The sequence below is a fragment of the Lathyrus oleraceus genome, chromosome 2 (assembly GCF_024323335.1).
Source record: "Lathyrus oleraceus cultivar Zhongwan6 chromosome 2, CAAS_Psat_ZW6_1.0, whole genome shotgun sequence".
In the NCBI taxonomy this organism is placed as follows: Eukaryota; Viridiplantae; Streptophyta; class Magnoliopsida; order Fabales; family Fabaceae; genus Lathyrus; species Lathyrus oleraceus.
In genome coordinates this window covers 156,182,948-156,189,929 of record NC_066580.1, presented here as the reverse complement: position 1 = coordinate 156,189,929, position 6,982 = coordinate 156,182,948, and the positions used below count along the sequence as shown (strand labels likewise).

General features: G+C 33.6%; 1 pseudogene; it reads left to right on the top strand.

The window, feature by feature from the left end:
- The first annotated feature begins 4,349 nt into the window (after nucleotides 1–4,349).
- On the top strand, nucleotides 4,350–6,728 carry LOC127122389 (G-type lectin S-receptor-like serine/threonine-protein kinase At4g27290; annotated as a pseudogene).
- The last annotated feature ends 254 nt before the right edge of the window (nucleotides 6,729–6,982 follow it).

Genomic DNA, 6,982 nt, shown 5'->3' with positions numbered 1-6,982 from the left:
TCCCCACTTTTTTCATTATGGTCCCACCGTAGTTGCTTTGTAACATAATATCATTGTCTTCCAACTTCTTTACTTTAAGAAGACACACAAGTTCTCTAGAACTATTTATCTTAAGGTTAAACTTTACTTGTTGAACACAGTGCTGCACCATTTTGTTTGTCATTCCATCATACATATCTTCAGTCTTTGAGACTAACCCCCACAAACTCACATTCATGTTACTTATCCAAAATCCAACATTCAAATCTTCCTTATTGATTGTTGGCTCAGTGAAGCATGAATTGGTAATCATATTTCTAAATCTTATTGTGACTCCATAATTTAGACTTTCTATAATATTTTTAATAGGGTCATGTGTCTGAGTTTTGGATAAACTTCCCTCATTGATTGAATGTTTTTCAGCATTATAGCTACTAGAAACAATGTCAGATTCCTCAGGTAGGACATCTGCTGAGACATCAAAAAATTTATGAACTTCTTCTTCAACTCTCTCTTCTTCAGGTATGAAGATTTTGGTACTTTGTTGGCCAGAGTTAAGGTGCCACAAATTAGTCTTTCCACCCTTGGATGACAAACAATTGGGGACATATTCTGGGTTTGAGGTATCCACATGTAGTTGTTGTTCTTAGATCTTGAGCCTTTCAATATCACTTCTTGATCTTTGTTGGAGACACTGTAGTTAGAATTATTAAAGTTCACATTCAAACCCTAACCGTATAACTGACTTATGCTAATCAAGTTTGCAGCAAAACCTTATACTAGAAGAACTTGATCAAGACTAGGGATCCCCGGTAAACCAATTTTCCTATTCATGTTATCTTTCTTCTAGTTCCATCACTAAGAGTAATATAACTCTGAGAGCAAGTCTTAAGTTATTCAGTATAGCTCCTTTCACCAATCATGTGATGTGAACATCCACTGTTAAAATACCAAACTTATCTTAAAGAGACTCTAGGATATATGTAAACTAAAATACACTTGACAGTTTCCTTGAGCTTCCACACTTGCTTAGCAAGAGTCTTCTTCCCTTTCTTCCTTTTAGATCTTGGTTGTCCATTAAACTAAGGATAACCATATAATATGTAGAAAAAGTGTCTTATGTGACCATATCTCACATAATGATGACATCTCTTTGCATATTTTGTATAGCCTTTGCAACGAGGGTACACATGTCGAGCATGATGCCGAGGCATGTGGTCCACCTTTTGAAACTTAATCTTCTTCCTTGAAGGGAGTTTAATCTTTTTGTTCATGGAATTGTAGTCAAACCATACAACCTTCATATTTTCTTCTAAGTCGTCATCTAACACATCTTAAATTTTGTTTATCATCGGTACATACTCTTCCATACTTTCAAGTTTAACATTGAGCAAAGTGATTTCTTCTTCCAGACCTGAGATAGTTGAGACAATCTATTATTTTCTTCATTAAGAACACTTATGGTTTTATTTTTATTCTAAAATGTAGTGCAAGCTTCTTTCCACTTGGTGTGTAGAAGTCCAAAGGTTTCAGCTAGCTCTTCTTCAGACATGTCTTCATCACTGGATTCTTCCACAGACTCATACTTTCTAGTGAAAGCCATTACTTTGTCGATAGTTTCTCTTTCACTATCATCAGATTCAGACCAAGTGATTGTCGATCCCCTTTTCTAATTCTTTAGAAAATTAGGGCATTCAACTTTGATATATCCAAAGCCTTCGCATTAAAAAAACATATAACCCCTTTTCCTTTGTCTTCTTCCAAGTTCTTTCTCTAGGGACCAGTGTATGACCTAAGGTCTTGCACGTTTGTCCTCCATTTTCTGTCCAGGTTCTTCAAAGATTTATTGTAATTTCTTAAGCTATAACATCTGATAGGTTTTCTTCAGTATCCTTATCACATTGATCTTCAACCTCTTGAGTGTTGGATACAAATGCTACACCTTTGTTCTTATTTTCAGATCTTCCATTTATAGAAATTTCAAAGGTTTGAAGAGAACCGATTAGTTCATCAACCATCAAGGTGCTTAAGTCTTGATCTTTTTCAATTGATGTAACCTTCATGAAAAATTTCCTAGGCAAAGATATGAGGATTTTCCTGACTAGCTTATCTTTTGCCATCTTATCTCCTAAGGCAAACAAATTGTTGGAAATGTCTCTAAGTCTGATGTTGAAATCAGAGATATATTCAACTTCATCCATTCTCAGATTGTCAAACTTTGTAGTGAGGAATTTCATCCTTGACATCCTAAATTTGTTGGTTTTAGTATAAAAGGTATCGAATCTCACAGAGACCAAATGACAAGTATCATTCTCAACTACTAAGTTGTTCATCTAAGGTGATCTAAATGTGTTTGTTTTGCAGAAGAGGAAAATAAGTTCGTGTTAACTTAATTATATTGATGAGAGACCAGGGATTATCGTCGATCGTTTGTGCTCACTAATTCATATTTTATAATTATAAATAGAAAATATTTTCTTACCGGCAAGGATTAAATTAAAGGTATCGTCTTCTTTCGCGTGTTCGGTACTGGATTTTGACTCCGTAATCAAATTGCCCGCTCTCGTGTGTACGGTGTTACAACTTCTAAATCCCGTTTGAAAAGTAACCACTTTTTTCTTAAACATTTTATTTTAGTATAAAATTAATTTTAAAGGTGTCATCCGCTTTCGCGTGTCCGGTCCCACATTTTAAACGTATAAAGTTCGGCTTTCGCGTATCCGATTATAAGTTTAAAATCACCTTATTGAAAATTATATTTTTTCAAATTAATTAAAAAGCGGTTTTCCTGTATTTTAAATTAATTTTTAAATTTTTCTATAATGAGATATTGGTTTCACTCTTTCGAGTTGAAACCAGTATCCCTATGTTTCTGCTTTCGCAATAAACTTTAATTTGTAAAAACAGAAAAAATTTAGACAAAAAAGAAATTCTCGTTATAAATATTAATTTTCTGACTTATTAGAGTACCGTGGGTACGACGGTCCTTGCATTCTGGACTCAACCGATTTAAGTTGACATGGTAAAAAGACTAAACAGGCAGAACTTGTTCATGGCATACATGTTCATAAGAGTAAGTAAATAATGCAAATAAACAGAACCTACAAATAACATAAAAGGTATACTTGAATATTTTAAAGGGGGCTCTGAAGGGAGACTTAAATCTGGTAAAGAAACTAGAAATTAAATGATGGAAAATAATGCTAACATGATTAATCTAGCAGCAACAACAGATTATAAAATAGAATTTTCTCCGAAACTTAATTCTAAGGTTGCAATGATCACTAAATGTGAGAAATTATTTCTTTTACAAAGTGAAATTTATGCCTAGATAAAGCTTGGATCCTAAAAATGACTTTTAAATGCCTATTTGTAGGCTAATATTCGTACCGGAAGTTATTAGGATCATGCTAAAGTGACGACAAAATGAAGGAGGTGGAGAAACTGAATTCTGAGTAGAGGGCGAAAAAAACTAGACAACAGATTCAGGACGGGCGTCACACTGCTAACGCTGTATCCGTCATGACCATGATGGTCGTCTTTATGTTAACGGGTCAAATATTACCCTTTGCTGATATGTCTTCCTCATTTTGTTGACTTTAGCTGACATGTTGACCTCTCTTGAGTGCATGATGACCGGTATAACAGTAAAGTGACTGTCATGACAACATAATTCTTGCTCCTTCTTCCCGTTTGCGCCATTTTTCCTCATTTTGTCGCGTACAAACTTATAATTGCTAAGTACCTGAAATAAGCACCTACTACCAACATAATACTACAAAAGTACATAAAATTGACATCAAAATGCATGTGAAATGAGTCAAAATATACAATGCATTTTCATGTTATCAATGGATAGTCTTCAGAATCTCCCAAGCATATTTGACTTCAGTACATGTGTTGATCAATCTAAACATGTTCTTGTCAACACCATTGAAAATAAAATTCAAAACCTTGGAGTTTCAAAGAGTTTCATTATCTTCTGCATCAATCCATTTAGCTTCAGGCCTCAAACTTGTGATACCTTCTTGAGAAGTAATCACAAGATGTTTCCACCCATTAATCACGACCTTCCGAGTTTTTCTATCTATGGATTTGAGACATGTAACCATTTTAGCTTTCCAATAGTCATGACTGGTGTCATCCAAAACAAGTGGTATATTGATAGAGCCTTCATCCTTAATATTGTCCATTTTAACATAAAATATCTCCCTGGAGCTCACCCAAATAAAATAAGATGCTTACTCTGATGCCAATTGAAGTTCTATTCCTTAGGGGACATGTGTTGGACCAGATGTTGAGACAACTTGTCCAACTTTTAAAAATAGTTTAAGTACATATTGACAACAATGATACAACAATAATTAACAATGCAGAAAGCTGGAAAGCAAAAACATAAGAGATTGGTAACCCAGTTCGGTGAAACCACACCTACGTCTTGGGGCACTCTACCCAAGAATGGAAATTAACTACTTTGAATTAGTACAATTAGTCTTACAACAACCAACAAACCTTTTGTTGGTCAAAGCCTATTCCTAAGCCTATTCCAGAAAATAGATGAATTAATTAGATATGATTTACTCTTTAAATCTCTCCAAAAAATATGATTTTTTATATTTCAAATTCAATTTTAAATCACATTTAAATCTGATGTGTGTGCGTGTGCATGTGTGTGTGTGTGCGCGTGTGTATGTGTGTGTGTGTGTGTGTGTGTGTGTGCATGTGCTTGTGTGTGTGCGTGCGTGTACATGTGCGTATGTGTGTGCGTGTGTGTATCCCAAACCTTACAAGAGACAAATAAGTAAGGGGAGCCTATTCTTGAATAGTGATTTTCAAGAATCACTAAAAGAGGTTATGTCGACCTTAATGATTTATCATAGGAGTAATATATGACATTTTGAGGTTGTATTGTGCTTGCATTATTTGATTAATTGTCTAAATGATTATTCATTGATATTTGAATGATTGTGATTGTTAGACTAAGAAAATAATCAATTACTCTTTGAGCTGAGAAACAACAACAATGTTATATATATATATATATATATATATATATATATATATATATATATATATATATATATATATATATATATATATATATATATATATATATATATATATATATATATAAAGTGTTAGATCCCCAATAACAAAAGGGAAGTTGGATAAATTAAGTAGTTATATTCGATTGGGTTCTTGCTAAATAAAAAGTTGGCTGACTATGTCCTTTACGATTTGCCTCTCTTACATGTATTCAGAAAGTTCCTTCATATTCCATATAATACTTTTAAAAATACAAAGAAGTAACCACTGAATATTTCAAATGCAACCTATGTGAAATTCCAACAGTATCATTCATTCTCAACTCTCATCCTATACCATCTTGCTTCTCTTTGGTCAAAACTCTTTGAATGTTTTGTATGATCCCAAAATCATCACAAAATGGCTTTTCCTTTTAGGCTAATTATCATCACTAATATGTTTTTTTCCAATCTCAAAGTTCATTTGCTACAGATACTATCACCCAATCAACTTCATTTCTTGATGGCAACACTTTGATTTCTAAAGATGGAAGCTTTGAATTGGGATTCTTTGGTTTTGGTACTAATTCCTCTAACCGTTATATAGGAATTTGGTATAAAAATATCCTGGGTCGAAGAGTTATTTGGGTCGTAAACTGCGATAATCCAACCAAAGATGATTCGAGCAAGTTGATCATAAACCAAGATGGAAACCTTTTACTTCTCAACCAGAATGAATCTCTTGTTTGGTCGATAAATGTAACAAGAAAGACCTCGAGTTCCGTTATCCTTCAGCTTTTAGACAACAGGAATTTAGTACTCAGATACGAGAATTCAAATTCAAATTCAAATTTAATCTCGAACTTGGGAGGAGAAGAAAAAGTTGTGGTAGAGTTTTGATTATCTATGTGATACAATATTATCATAAATGAAGTTTGGATGGAACAAAAAACTGTATTTGAAAAGCATTTTACGGCTTGGAGAACCACAAATGATCCATCTGCGGGTGATTAAACTATAACCATGATGCATATGAGCAATCCCGACACCATAATTTGGAAAGGATCAACAAAATATTATAGGTTAGGACCACGGAGTGCCCAAGCTAGTGGAATTGTTGGATTAAAGCCTAATCCAATTTATAATTTCGAGTTTATCAATAATGAAAATGAGGCGCGTTATATGTACACACTTAAAAAAAATAGTGATCTTTATAATAGTTATCAATCAAACATTTTCGGCTCGCCAACATCTAATTTGGGTTCCCAAATCGAAAACATGGATGTTTACCAATAATTGACACTTGATGCTTGTGATGTTTACAATGTTTGCAGTGTGAACAGACATTGCATCGTTGACGGGTCGCTAATGTGTCAATGTTTAGATGGATTTGAGCCGAAATCTAATCAATGATGAAATGCAATGGACTGGACACAAGGATGTGTACGGAGTGGAAATTGGAGTTGTGGAGTTAAAAATCGAGACGGGTTTCATAAATTTTTCGGGATGAAGTTTCTGGATACTACAAATTCCTGGGTCAATCTAAACATGACACTTGAGAATTGAAAAATTAAATGCTTGCAAAATTGTTCTTGCACTGCTTATACATACTTGGATCCAACCGGAGTAGATAGTAGTTGTTCTCTTTGGTTTAATGATCTTCTTGATTTAAGACTATCACAAAGTAGTGGACAAGATTTATATGTCCGTACATATGCTAGTTGAGATATTGATAAGAGTTTAAAATTTGTTTACTTTTTAGTGTTTGTTATATTAAATAGATATTTGACTAATATAATTCATTTCTTTGTGAATTTGTATGTAGACGTTAAACATGGGCAAAGGTAAAAGTAAGTTTTTTAAGATTCTAAATTTAGTGTAAGTTTCAATTTAAATGTCATTGATCCCAAGTCCTGTGACAAAAGGGAAAAATCTCCAAGGAGACCATGAAGATTTTGAGCATCCTTTATTTGATGTAT